The 15608-nt window shown below is 41.0% G+C and overlaps 1 long non-coding RNA gene across 1 annotated transcript; it reads left to right on the forward strand.

Moving 5' to 3' along the window:
• Positions 1-2155: 2155 nt before the first annotated feature.
• Positions 2156-12328, forward strand: LOC143661914 (uncharacterized). Its single transcript, XR_013164984.1, has 3 exons — positions 2156-2331; positions 5840-5991; positions 7702-12328. It is a non-coding gene; the product is annotated as an uncharacterized LOC143661914 (long non-coding RNA).
• Positions 12329-15608: the final 3280 nt, after the last annotated feature.

The raw sequence follows: 15608 nt of genomic DNA on the forward strand, positions 1-15608 counted from the left end.
GGGCTAGAATTGTGATTTTTTAAATATGGATAAAAATAAATAATGGGGGGAGATAAGGGGTAAAATAAATTGGATAGATGGAAAAAGTGGTGGTCAATGAGAGGGAGGGGTTAGGGGTATGAGATCTATGGGTTTTTCCTTTTTTCTTTTTATTTCTTTGTAACCATAAACCCCAAGTGAATTCCGGGGGAGAGACAAGGAACCTGTGAAAGAGTTCACGCATCTGAAAGTTATTAATGACTGCTTCAGGACGTTGCTTTGAAAGTAGTTGTGTTACCTGTAATTAGACCAGTGCCAGGTAGAAAATACTGAGTGATAATGGCGTTTATACTAAGAAGACACTTATTGTCCTTGGGTTTCTTATGTCAGCCTCAGAGCCACTTTACTCATCAATGTCATCGAATGCATTTTTTAAAAATGTTTTAAAAATCGAGTTTCAAGTTGGTGGAGTGATGTGCCCAGGTCACAGGCTATGCCTGGTGGGGAAGCTTGGACTTAAAGGCGCATGTGTTTTCTCCCAATCCCAGGCTGTGGTATTGCACCTGCCTAATATCAGCATTGCAGCACTGAGAGCCCCCTGTCTCCAAGTCCCTGGTGATATTATGTGACGTGAATGTAGATGGCATCCTACCACGTGGCACATGCATTCTGATATTTCTAGTGTATTTTCAGATCGTATGAACCAGGCAAATTTCCTAACCCTTCCTACACTGGAAGGCTAGGCTATCTGTGTTTTATGTCTCATATTATGGAGAATTCCAAGAGCCAGGTGCTTGGTCCTAAAGTAAATTTGTTTCTCAGGTCCAGGTCTCAGATCCTGGGAACAAAGCAGCCCTCATGAGGTGGGAAGCAGGGGGCGTCTGGGAGCTAGAATCTTACCTGAAAGGGAGTGTCCCTCTGGCTTTTCACTTCTCACCAGAGCTTCAAAGCAGAGACAGGCAGAGCCCAGAAGGGAGCAGGTTCTGATTTGCTTGGCCTGAGGCAGTTCTTACTTCCTCTGTCCAAAGTGAACCAGACTTGATGATGTCATGGTGTGGCAGTGGAAGATAAGGTGAGCTGGGGCGGCTGATGGGCATGGTGCCCAGGAAAGGCCGTTTCACAGGGGGGCTGGTATGGAAAGGTCTTGAGATAAGGGAACACCAGCCAGAGGTGAGGAAATTCAGCGGGAGTGGTGGGCTCGTGTCTCAGGAGGTTCCTATGGCCTCTGTTTTCCACTCTGCAGATTATGTGCTTCTCCGATTCACGTCCATGAGTTCATGTGGCACTACTGACGTTGTCCTAACCTCAGAGAACCCTAGAATGGTGGTTCAAGGAGGGTTTCCGTGGGTGTCCGCTTCAGACTCATTTGAAAGCTTTAGAGACTTTAGGCATGATGAATTCAGTAACTTGTCCAGGGATATCTAGTTTGTTTGTTGAAGAGCCAAGAGGAAAATAGAATAGTTCACTCTCTTAAATAAGATAATAGAGGCATCTTATCGAAAGGACCTTTGGATATTAATAATAGGATTGCATATGGGGAAAAATGCACCAAATGTCAACTATGGACGATAGTCAAATAGTACTATTTTAATAATTATTCACCAATTGTAACAAAGATAACTACAGTTAAGAAAATAGTACAATTTTTAAGGAGTGCTATCATCAATTATAACAAATGTTCCACATCAATGCAAGTTATTGGGGATAAACTGGGTATGGAATCCTGTATTTTATGTATGACTGTTTGAAATAAATTCTCCAATAAAAAAAATGTAAAAAAGGCTTTTTGAGAAATTATGACAGTTAAAACAGATTATTAAAAATCCTTGCAAAATAAACAAACAAACAAACAAATCCTTGCCTTAAAGCATCCCTATTCCTTTTATTCTGCTCTCTGAACTTTCTCTGTCAAGGGGTAAAAACTATTGCTGAGAAAACAGAGAAATCAGGCACCCAAATGAAAGAATAATGTCTTATCCTTTGGTGCACTGTAATTTCTTTGTGTTTATTTGCCAGAAATACACAGACAATATAGTTAAATCGATTGCAAAAAGTTTATATGCATCTCTCCAAAGAACTGCAAATTAAGGCTCCATGTTTGTGTTACAGTCGCACATGGACAGATCCCACCACCTCAACATGGTCCCACTGATGCCATCTCAAAGCCCACAGTGCCCAGTTCCCATAGGGACACTGCTCCCCAACTGCAGAATCAGATTTTTAGTAGGTGAAGGTAGGAGCTGTGAGGCTTACTAAATCTCTTGACCCCTATACTGTTTCTGTCCCCCTAGCTGGAACCATCAACAGTTCTCTGCATTCTCCTAAGAGCTACAGAAATGAGAAAAATCTCAGGTGAGCTCTCTGTTCATTTCCCACTTTGTTTTGTAATTTATAAGAGTCCATACATTAATTGGAAAAGCAGAGCTAAAAATAGATCAAGTCAATCTTGAGGGAAGATTTCTCATTAATCCTGATGTTGGCTGTCAGCATTTGGTAGATAACCTGTATTAGGGCAAGTAGCTTCCCTCCAGTTACCAGTTTGCTAAGATGTCATGTTAGTGATGAGTTTGCATTGAAGTATATTCAGTACTTTTTTGCATCTCTATTGAAAGAAAGCCATAGTTTCTTTACATTAATCAATAAATATTATGAATGCTGTAATCTGCTTTCTAATGTTATTCTTGTATAGACCATACTTAATAATAAATGGTGAATTTTTCTTACATATGTTCTTAAGGGTTCTGCTGTTATTGTTTTGCAAATACTACATTTAAGATTTTTATTTTTATATTCCCAAATTAGATTACACTATAATTTTCTCATGTTCCTGCCTAATTATGGTATTATTGTTATACTTTCAAAAGGAAATGGGGCACTGTCTATTCTTTCTTTTCCTTTCTAATAATTTAGATGACAAAAATGCCTGTTACTTGTAAGTTTTGGCAAAACTTACCTATAAAATTGGGCCATTGGAGACTTTTGGAACGCAGATTTTGATTATTGAATTGCTTTATGAGAGTCATATATCTACCCTGGATTTTTTTTTCATTAAATTTTTGTCCTCACATTTTCATAAAAAGGTGTTATTTCCATTTGTATTTTCAATTGTATTTTCATGAGCTGCTCTTTGGTTTTTAAAATCTTTATGTGTCCTTTGTCACATAAGTAACTCCTTCCTGATCAGCTTCTGTATTTTATTTCAGTATTGAGGATGCTGATCATGAAAGACAAAAAAAAAGTTCTAGTTGGCCCAGTCCAGAGCCTACAATTTCAAGGTTCTGGTGCCTTCACATTTTGTGCCGGCATTCTTCTCTAAATGTTTGAGTAGAGGAAACATAAACTCATCGTATCTGTGCTCTCCACCTCTACACAACCTGCCAGGACATTTATAGAGAAGAATCTACTTTCTCTTCTGAATTGCCTTGACACCTCTGTTCAAGGTGCTTGATGTATGTTGTCTCTTTCTTGCAGGGTTGATCTGTGTTTATCTACTATTACACTGTCTTAATGTCTCTTTACAGTAAGTCTTGAAATGAGGTAATGCCTTCCAACTTTGTTCTTTTTCTGAATTGTCTGGAATATTTGGGGCCTTTGCTTCTTCATATAAATATTTAAAAATAAACTATTCTACCTCAGAAAAGCCTGCTGAGGTTTTTATTTTGATTGTGTGACATCTTGATCCACTGAGTCTTCCAGATCATAAACACAGCATCTCTCTCCATTTATTTAAGTCATAATGAAGGGTTTTGCACTGATCAAGGGCAGGTCTGACATCTATTTGAAAAAAATGCCTCTGATACTGTTGAGGGTAGAAGAGGAGTGGTCAGGCACAAGGGGTAGTAATGGAAGCAGGAACAACATCACCATAGGTGGCTATTTCAGTAATTCTACTAAGAAATGTTGCTCTTTAGGGTGTTGGTAGTTGTGGTGCTTCGAAGTGGTCAGATTCTGGATGCAGTTTGGAGGTAGAGCCAACAGGATCAGATTGCCTGTTTCCCACAACCTTGCAAATGGAGGATGTGCTGTTAAATTCTTTCCGTTTTTACCAGTGTGTGATAAAAACCTCATCTCTCTGTTGAGTTTAATAAGGTTTTATCTTACAAGTAAGGTGGAGCAGCTTTTATTGTGGCTTATTTGTATTTTTTTTAAGAGTGAGACAATGTCATTTATTTGCATATGCTCAGATTGTTTACCTAAAAAATCAGAGGGAGTCTTATGAACAGCTGTCAGACCTAATAACAGTGTGCATTAAGATACCCTGATACAAGGAATGTAAACAAAGAGCAATGCTTTGTGTATAAGGGCAAAAAATAGTTGCAGAATGCAAGGGGAAAAATATCCCATTCACAATGGCAACAGCAAAATTTGGGCATTAATTTAATAAAAATATGTATTACCTTTATGACAAAACTATCAAAGATTACAAAAGTATTATAAATGTGATTTTTAAGGAAGAAAACATGTACCATATTTATGAATGAGAAGCCTAAATATTTTAAAGATATCTGTTCTGCATGAAATATTTACCAATTTTTTTCCATTCTAACTAAAGTAGATGTTATTAGAGCTTTACTTGTTGACTCATAACTATATATATATAATTTGTATATGTATATAATTTGTAAGAAAATTTTGGAACAGTTTTTTCAACATTTTTGTTGTTAAATATATTCAGAAAGTTGATAAATTTCAAAATCCAGTTTAATAAGTAGTTACAGAGCAAATTTCAGAGTAAGGTGTGGGTTACAGTTCCACGATTTCAGGGATTTGTTTCTAGCTGTTCTGATGACAGAACACTAGCGATTAAAAAGAAGTATCAGTATAATGATTCACTGGTCATAATCATTTGCTATTTCTTATCATTTCTCTTACTACTCCTCCCTCTCACTTGATCCTTCTCCCAATCTTGAGTGATATTTGGGCATAATCATTCCAGTTTCTTCATGTTGAAAAGGGATGTTGACATTATGGGGTAGGGGCTGCAACTGGTTGATGTTCCTGTTACATTTCTTTTCCCCCTTTTGGTCAAGAGGGACTGTCAAGCCCAGGATGCCAGGGCTAGGCTCATGCCTGGGAGCCATGTCCCCCATAAGGAGGGAGGGTAATGAGTTTATTTGCAGACTTGGCCTCAGAGAGAGAGAGTTCACATCTGAACAACAAACAGGTTTTCTGGAAGTCACTCTTAGGCATCATTAGACGTAGGCTTAGCTTCCCTGTCACAGAAATAAGTTTCATATGAGCAAGCCTGAAGACTGAGGGTTTTGCCTATTAACTTGGGAGTCCCTAATTCTTGAGAGAGTTTCAGGAATCTCAATAGTTCCTGTCTCTCAAGGGACTTTGAAAATACTTTTTATTTATCTGCCCAACATACTCTGGAATCTATCCAGGTATTACATTAACTATAAAGAATTTCAAGACTTCATTCCCTATTTTAGGCCCCATGAGTTTAGGTGGTTTAAATGAACTGGCCAGATCAGTTAAGTTACATTGTGTACCACAGAAAAATTTAAATTTTGAACAAAATAGCATCTCTTCCTTTGGTCTCACACAGAAGATGAAATTTTATAAAACAGACAGTATTATCCTTAACCCTATATTTTGATTGACTTTAGTCCCAACCAGATCAGCTTCGCTCATCTCTCTAATTGAAGTCCGATCTCTTTGTCAGCTTCTTTGACAGTTGCTGTATGGAATAATGCTGAGTTTCATGTTTGCTCTATCTCTGAGTCTTCGGTGTCACCCAGGTAACCAAAGTTCCATGGAAATACCAGGGCACACACATAGAGCACAGCATCTCCAAATTTACTAAGAGTCAATTTCCTAAGGTATTTTCCATGTCGCCTGTTTCTGGACCCTTCAGATTGACCAGAAATGTGCTGCCACAGGCCTCAGTGTCATTCAAGGATGTGGCTGTGGAGCTCACCCAGGAGGAGTGGCAGCACCTGGGCCCTGCCCAGAGGATCCTGTGCAGAGATGTGATGCTGGAGAACTACAGCCACCTCATCTCAGTGGGTGAGCACATCCTACACCCTGTGAAATGATTTCTCTTTTCTTCTTCTTTTTTTAATATCAATCACATATTTTTAAAAAACTCTGTGTTCATGTTCACCAGCCTCAGCCTAGTGAAACACAGGGGTCAGTGAACTTTCATTAAAGATACCCCTCAAAATCTTAATGCTGTCTCCTGTTCCTCATCCCAACAGAAAGGAAATCAACCCAGGGGAAACCATGGGACTCTGACAGTGATAGAAAGTCCAAGATCGAAATTTCCAGGGTGAAAGGGTCACTGTGGAATGGAGTGTTGCCTCCATGTGCACAGTTGTTTTTACTGTGATGAGGAAAACTTGTTCTTTGCTGAGCACCTGTAGGTTAAGTGTACTCGATCCTGAAGTATACTCATCATAGTTTAAAAAAAAACTTAAAAATTTGACTTCTTTTTTTTCACAAAAGAATTTTTTTATTAATTAAAAAAATTGACTAACACAACATTTAGAAATCATTCCATTCTAAATATGCAATCAGTAAAAAAAAAAATCTGACTTCTTTGTGATGGGCAAACACAATGTGTATCAGAAAATTTACACAGGAGAAATCCCTCGTGACATCCTAAATGATCATAAGAACTTACCCAGAATTATTCTTCATTATTAAAAAGGTTAATATCAGGAGATATCCAACATTTCAGTATATATAAGAAATAACTGACCAAAATGAGATCTCATTGACTATCTCAGAATATTTATCAAAGTCAAGAAATTAACATTAATAAAATGCTAGGATTTAATAACTGGAGTATATTCATTTTTTTTTTTTACCTATTTTCCAAATAAGACCCATTACAGGAAAGAAAATCCAGAACATTGCATTACATTGTGTCCTCGTATCTACTTCCTCTCCCTTAACCTCAAGCATCTTACCATTTCCTTCTGTTTTAGAACCATGTCCTATTTCCAGAGTTTACATATTTGTTTTGGACTTTTCCTGTTTTCTTGTGATTAGCTTAGTGATGCACCTTTGGCAGCACTTGCACAGAAAGGTTGCTGACCAGAAGCAACATGCTGTCACCTGGTCCCATTGCTACTGATGCCAACTTTTTTTAGTTTAGTTTTTTTTTAGTAAGGAAGGCACCATTTTACCTTTTGTGTCAATAAATATCATGTGATGAGATACTGTTGCTTAGACATCCTGCTAATTCTCAAACTTTCACCTCCAGAGCTAGCATATATTTGTGACCCTTGCCAAAATCAGTTACCATGGTTGCCTAAGAGCGCTCTTTTAAAATATATTCCTTCTGCATTCATCAATTGGCATTCTGTCGTAAAGAAGAATTTCTTCAGTTACTGCATGCAAACCCCATGGGTGTGAATACCAGTAAATAAATGTCATGAGGGTATACACAGTATAATTACGAGAGCTGTTATGTACACTGAGTTCATTCCTCAATCTCCTGATTAAATGAGCCCCTACTATTTTTAAAATGCAGGGCTTTTTTTCTGTTAAAAGCATTTATAAATGTTTGTTACTTTATTGGTAGGTTCCACCAACATCCCAATTCAAACAAAAGCCTTAGAATTCAATAGTAACTATTTCCTTAGCTAGCCCCCAAAAAGCATTATTTTCTATTTTGTCTTCTAGATCCCCAAAATATCTCTTCCCTTCTCTTCATATCTGTAGCCACTGATTCTCTCTACTGGGTTTATTTCAACAAGATTTTTTTTTCAGGCAGGCTCTGGGAATCGAACTCCGGTCTCCAGCATGGCAGGCGAGAACTCTACCACTGAGCCACCATTGCGCTCAACAAGATTTTAATTTTTGTAGTCTTCGCACATTTAGACACATTCTGCATAACAACCACAATGATCTTATGACCTTTTTGTTATTTTTCTAGTGTAGATTCACATTTACAGAAAAATCATGCAAAGGGTTCAGAATTCCCACATACTCCTCCCCTCACACACACTGTTTTCCCTGTTGGTTTATTTTTTCCCTTTTTTAATGCAGTTTCATTGAGGTATGTTCATATATACAAACTATCCAAAGTATACAATCACTGGCTCACAGTATCAGCACATAGTTGTGTATACATTACAATGATTAATTTTAGAAGATTTTGATTTAGTGTGATACATTCGTTATTTTTTTTAAGTTATTTTTATTGAGAAATCTTCACACACATACAGTCCATCCATACTATGCAATCAATGGTCACAGTATCATCACATTCATCACCATGATCATTTTTGGAACATTCACATCACTTCAGAAAAAGAAATAAAAAGAAAAAATTGATATACATCCCATATCCCTTACCCCTCCCTTTTATTGACCACTAATATTCAACCTACCTTATTCTTTTTACCCCTTATCCACTCCATTATTTTTTTTACCATCTTTTCATATGCTGGACAAAAGGAGCAACAGACACAAGGTTTTCACAATCACATGGTCACATTGTAAAATCTATATGGCTGTGCTATGATCGGCAAGAATCAAGGCTACTGCCGCACTGTCTCATGTAGCCACTCCAACACACCATAAACTAAAAAGGGATATCTATATAATGCATAAGAATAAGCTCCAGGATAACCTCTTGACCCTGTTTGAGATTTCTTAGCCACTGAAATTTTACTTTCTCTCATTTTTCTGTTCTCCCTCTTGGTCAGCAAGGCTCTCTTAATCCCATGTTGCCAGGTCCTGACTTCACCCCTAGGAGTCCTGTCCCACATTGGATTCTTTGAAGAAGAAAAGAAATGTCTTCATATAGATTATGGTGGCGAAGGCATGGCTATTTCCTTAGGTTGAATTGTAGGTGTGCGAATAAAACAGAAAGAAACAAGTACTAGAGTCAGTGTGGTGAAAGAGAAGTCCCTCTTCGCTGTGGGTCAGGAAGCTGAGAGGGGCAGCTCCTCCAGGGGGCAGTGTGGTGGCTCTGTAGGGGGCTAGGGATGGGGCTGCCGTACAATCCTGCAACCCCATTGCTAGGTATATTACTGGAGGAACTGAGAGTGGGGATAGGAGTGCACATTTGCACACTGTTATGTTGGTTATTGATGAACCAATATTGTTATTTATATTGTTAGCTGAAGTCGATATTTCATCTTAAGACTCAGTCTTTCTGTTGTAAAATTCTATTTTCTTAAAAAATTTATTGTGCAAACATAATAGAACATGGGATTCTCCATTTTAGCCACCATAACATATAGTATTAAGTGGTCTTAACCTAGACACAATTTACAGGTACATTACATTTGGACAAGACACAGTAACTTGTACAAGCCTGACTTTCTTCCAGAAACTGCTAACATTGGACAAATGAGGCAACTTTTTTTGACATTCCACAATAGACATTTCCAGATAATACTCTTTAAGAGAAGAGAAGTACACAATTTTAGCCCCTCAGTCCACTCCTTCTTTGTTTTGGGGACATTTCAAGGCAAAACAAAGGAAAGTAAACTCAGTGCCAGCGGGATAGAGGATAATCCTGTTAGAGGAGGGAAAACAAAATAGAATATGAAAAAAGTGAAGTAAATGATAAACGGTTACAGATTAAATTGATTCCCTGAAAAAGATATGTTAAAGTCCCAACCACCAATCCCAAAACCGAGATCCAATTTGGAAATGGAATCTTTGAAGATGTGATGAGTTCAGATGAAGCTACCCTGAATTATGTTGGTCCCTTCATCCAATATGACTGGTATGGCGGTTTGAAGTTATTATGTACTCCAGAAAAAACATGTTTTCATCCAGATCCAATCTTGTAGGGCTAGACCTATTGTTAACACTGGAATACTCTAATTGGATTGTTTACATGGAGATGGGACACAATTGCGGGTATTGGTTTTTGGTTAAATGGAAATGTGACTCCACCCATTGAAGGTGGGTATTTATTAGTTTACTAGAGTCCTTGAAAAGGGGAAGCACTTTAGAGACCCTCAGATGTAATGCTTGGAGTGCTGACAGAGGAAATGCCTGGCCACAGGCAGAGCCCAGAAGATACTGCCATGTGCCTTCCCATTTGATGCTAAGTAAGCCAGAATCCAGAGTTGTGTCTTGGAGGAGCTAAATGAAGGGCCACATATGGTTAGAGAGTAAACCACTGGCATCAGAAGCTGGAAGAAATGGGACCAGGAACAAGGACCAGCTGACACCACCCCCATGTCTTCCCATGTAACAGATAACAGCATTTCTTGAGTCAAGCTATCCTTTCCTGGATGCCTTAGTTAGGTATTTTTCTGGCCTTAGAACTGTTAATTTGTAACATAGTAAATTTCCTTTATAAAAGCCATTCCATTTCTGGTATGTTGTATTCAGTTTTGCAACTGAAAACAGTTGGTGTCCTTAGCAGAGAAACCTTAAACAGAGCCAGTGTGCTGGTTTGAAACTTTTACGTACCCCAGAAAAACCATGTTCTCATAATCCAGTCATGTGGGGGCAGACCTACTGTAGGGTGGGACCTTTTGTTTAGGTTGTTTTCATGGAGGTATGACCCACCCACTTGTGGTGGGATCTTTTGAGTACATTATTTCCATTGAGATATGACCGCACCCATTCAAGGTAGGTCTTAATTAGCTTACTGGACTCTTGAAAAGAGCTGACAAAAGTGAGTAGAGAGATGCAACTAGACAGAATTTGAAGATGCTAAGATAAGAGATGAAATCCAGAGTTTGCCCCAGAGAAGCTAAGTAAGGTTCCACGGGCACTTATGGAGAAAGCCACTGGAATCTGAGACTGAAACCAATGAACTGGGAAGGAGCAGCAGATGCCAGCCATGTGCCTTCCAAGCTGACAGAGTTTCTCCAGATATCAGCATCCTTTCTTCAAAGTCAAGGTATCTTTCTCTGGATGCCTTAATTTGGACATTTTCATGGCCTTAGAAGTATAAATTTATATGTCCTTTATAAAAATGCAACCATTTCTGGTATATTGCAATCCAGCAGCTTGAGCAAACCAAAACAACTAGTAAGAGAGAGGTAGGAAGATATGTCCATGGCATATACCTAGACTTGCATTTCTGCTTCCAGGAGCCATGGAATCCAACCCACCCATCAGAAGCCAGGAAAGAGGCCTTGGGATGGTTAGGTGTGTGTGTTAACCTGGACAGGTGATGGTGCCCAGTTGTCTGGCCAAGCAAGCACTTGCCTGACTGTTGCTGCATGGACATTTCATAGACTTGAATCACCAGTGAGTTGATTGCATATGAAGTCAACTAAGGGGAGTGTCTTCTGCAATGAGAGACATTTAATCCAATCAGTTGGATGCTTTTAAGGGAGAAGTGATGAACTCAGCAGTCAGAACAGAGAACTTTCATCTCTACTTCAGCCAGCATATGAATTCATTGAAAACCTTCAGAATGCCAACTTGCAGCCTGCCCTATGTAATTTGGACTTGTACCTCTGCAGTTGCATGAGACACTTTTATAAAACTTCATACTATTTATAGACATATTCTGTTGGTCCTGTTTCATTAGAGAACCCCAAGGGAGTAAAAAGCATTTCCAAGGGGCTCAGAGCACAGCAGGTCATCGATGGAAAAACCAGGACCAAAGATATTTATCTGAGCCTGGGAATCCTGAGGGTCACCTACTCAAAAACATCACAATTTATGAAGGTGGAAATTAAAGCCTTTCCTGTATCCTCCTTTCAGCATGGAGGAGGGAGGTGACAGCTCTATCCTGTCCAGGGTGTCCTGGGGATGGCCCTGGACAGGCAGACCCCTAGGAGCCTCAAGGATCCCCTGCCCATCAACCCGGTATCTCCCCCTCCTGCTGGGGGCCATGGGCATGTTGCCTGAGTGTGATGCCACTGCCCCACAGCACAGCTGCCTCCCACTCCTTTCCTCTGTCCTGTTGTCACCTCCAGGTGCCATATTCTCCTCTGCCTCCCCCACCATTGGTCACTGTGTGTGTGTGCATGTGTGTGTGCACACACTTACATGCTTGTGTGATGCCCAGAGTGTAACGGCCACACATGGGCTGGGTTCACCCAGGACGTAGGGGCTCTCCAAGCAACCCCATGGTGGAGGGTTGTGTCCTGACTAGACATTGGGATTCTTTCTTCTCCTCTGCACTCTAACTCTTCTCCCCTAGACCAGTCCCTCCCTCTTTCTGCACCTCCATTTCCCAATTTTACCCTGAGGGTTTGGACATGGACATACATCCGAATGTCTCAGCTAGATAGGGTACATTGCCAGGCCCCCCCGACAATAGGTGGATATAGGTGGACGTTGGGGGAGGGGGTGGTCAGGCCTCACATGCACTGCCTGGCAGGCACACAGGGTCTGCTCAGGACTCAGGACCTGAATGGGCAGGACCTGCCTTGTTGCACACACATGCAGTGTGCTGCTGTCTGCATGCAGTTGGTCCCACGCAACCTCGTCACCATCTGCCCACCTCCCCCAACCCCGTACTCACTGAAGCTCTGGAGATATCCCCAGCACATCCAGGCAGCCCACCTCCCCCAACCCCGTACTCACTGAAGCTCTGGAGATATCCCCAGCACATCCAGGCAGCCCACCTCCCCCAACCCCGTACTCACTGAAGCTCTGGAGATATCCCCAGCTCATCCAGGCAGCCCACCTCCCCTAACCCCGTACTCACTGAAGCTCTGGAGATATCCCCAGTTCATCCAGGCAGCCGCCTCCCCCAACCCCATACTCACTGAAGCTCTGGAGATATCCCCAGCTCATCCAGGCAGCCCACCTTCCCCAACCCCGTATTCACTGAAGCTCTGGAGATATCCCCAGCTCATCCAGGCAGCCCACCTCCCCCAACCCCATACTCACTGAAGCTCTGGAGATATCCCCAGCACATCCAGGCAGCCCACCTCCCCCAACCCCGTACTCACTGAAGCTCTGGAGATATCCCCAGTTCATCCAGGCAGCCCACCTCCCCAAACCCCATACTCACTGAAGCTCTGGAGATATCCCCAGCACATCCAGGCAGCCCACCTCCCCCAACCCCGTATTCACTGAAGCTCTGGAGATATCCCCAGCTCATCCAGGCAGCCCACCTCCCCCAACCCCATACTCACTGAAGCTCTGGAGATATCCCCAGCACATCCAGGCAGCCCACCTCCCCCAACCCCGTACTCACTGAAGCTCTGGAGATATCCCCAGCTCATCCAGGCAGCCCACCTCCCCCAACCCCATACTCACTGAAGCTCTGGAGATATCCCCAGTTCATCCAGGCAGCACCCCAGGAAGCTCGGTCTGGGGGTTGGGGAGACTGGAGACCTGGCAGTCACTGCATATCTCCCCAGCTGCCCTCATCTCCTGATGCCACATCTGGGGCCAGCTGTGGCCTGAGGATAAAAGCCAGGACAGCTCCTCTACTCCCCTCCTGTCTTCTCCCTACATCCGTCCTTCAGGACCCCCAGCTGGTGTTGGGGTAAGGATTGTTGGAGCAGTGTTGTAACAGTGATCCCATTCCAGGTCATCTGGGAGCACCAGGCACCAGCATGCCAAGTCCCCAGGCTCTGCAGGAGCACAACCCCACAGAGGCAAGACCCAGCTCTCTGGTCCCACTGAACGGGCTGTACAGAGTGCTGTGTCCTCAAGTCTGCCAAGGAATGCTCTCGTATAACCACTTCGAGCATCAGAAACTAAATCTTCCCTTTGTCCCCTTCCTCTTACAGACTCTAAATTATATTGCATCCGTCTACAGTCTCTCTTTAAGCAAGGGCCATGCTATTTGATTACGGTGACTTCGTGGTAACTTTTGAAATTGGGAACTATGAGTCCTCCAACTTTCTCCTTCCTCAAGATCGTTTTGATTATTCTGGGTTCCTTCTCTTTCCATGTGATTTTTATGATTAATTTGGCAATTTCTGCCAAAAAGAAATCAGCTTGGATTTTAACAGAAATTGCATTGAATCGTTTGGTCAATTTTGGGAGTTTATTATTATTATTATTATCATTATTATTATCACCTATGATTTTCTGTAAACAAGTTCATGTCATCTGAAAATAGAAATACATTTATATCTTCCTTTCAAACACGGATGATTTTATTCCATTTTCTTGCCAAATTACCCAGGCTAGAACCTCTAACACAATATTGAATAAAATTGGTGGAAGCATGCTTGACTTTTGTTGTTTCTGATATTGGAAGAAAGCATTCAGTCTTTCACCATTAGGTAGAGTGAGAGGTGTGGGATTTTTCTAGATGCCTTTTAATAGGATAAGGAAATACCTTCTATGCCCAGTTTCTTGACTGCTTTAATCATGTTGAGTGTTGAGTTTAGTCAACGTTTTTCCTAAACCTGTAGAGAATCAACTTTCACAACCACTGTCAAAACAGAATACCGTCTTCCTTTGCCTCTTCTTCTGCCTCTTGTTATAAGATGAATGAATAGTGTCCAAGAGTTCTTGTTCTCAGGTTTCCTGTTGCTGGTTGCTGTGAAACTAGGAATGGCTCACTATCCCCAAATAAGTCATGATTGGAAGTTTGTGTTCTTGTTGTGGAGTCAAAATATTAGCTGTAAAGGAGATGAACGTTCTAGAAATAATGTATATTAAGTTTTTGCTGGAAAATACAACAGAAAAATAAACAAGTGACTGGGAGATTTCCAGTAAAGCATTTGAGTTCAACCAGAGCAGGCTGCATGGATGTGGGTGGGAGGTAGATCAGGGCTTCAGGGGTGATGGAATTTGGACTGAGTCTGAATTAGTGTCCAGACTTGGACCTGTCCCTCCCCAGTCTGCTACCCAGGAGCCACTGTCCCTTCTCTTCCTCTTTTACAGAATAATGGAGCAGAAGAAATGACAAGCATATACTTATAAATTGTAAAGTATTAGCACTGTGTAGATATTTTTATTTGTGGCAGCATTAGTTCAACCTGTGTCTGGGTGCATATTATCTTTGAAACATTTCAGAGAATTATTTGGTGTAAAGTAAGTCTGCCACCCAGATCTCCAGTATGCTTCTCCACTCTGAACCACTGTTAATTGTTTCTCATATGTCCTTCCACAAATTTTCTAGACATAATGCAAATACATTTGTGTGGATATATTCATGTTGGCACATTCTCCTCCAGTCCCACTAATTAGAAATTCAGAGAAAGTCATTTTGTGTGTTTGAAATTGTTATGTACCCCAGAAAAGGTGACTCTGCTTTAATCCAATAGAAGGACTCCTTCAATAGGAGAACTATTTTTGTGTGACTTTGATTAAGCTCTTTCCATGCAGCTGTGAACTTGCCCATTCAAGTTGGGTATTAATCAGCAAATTGAGAGCTGAAAGATGCTAAGAAAGAAAATACCCCAGGAGAAGCCAGAAGGACCCCCAGGAGTTGAGAGAGCCATTTGTAACCAGAAGGCAGGAGGGAAGGACAGTAGGCATTGTTATGTGCCTTCCCAGGTGACAGAAGCCAGATAGATGCCAGATGCCTTTACTCCAAGAAGATATCCTCTTGTCTGTGCATTAATTTGAACTTTTTTATAGCCTCAGAACTGTAAATTTGTAACTTAATAAATCCTTTAAGAATAAAGTCAAATCATTTCAGTTACAATACAAAGTAAAAAAGAGTACAGAATCTCATCAAAGCCAGTTAAAGTCATGGTCTCGCCTAATGCAAAATCCTATTCTGGCTGTTGACCTCTGAACTTCAGAATAAGTTATCTGATTCTAATATA

The sequence above is a fragment of the Tamandua tetradactyla genome, chromosome 18 (genome assembly GCF_023851605.1).
Source record: "Tamandua tetradactyla isolate mTamTet1 chromosome 18, mTamTet1.pri, whole genome shotgun sequence".
Classification (NCBI taxonomy): domain Eukaryota; kingdom Metazoa; phylum Chordata; class Mammalia; order Pilosa; family Myrmecophagidae; genus Tamandua; species Tamandua tetradactyla.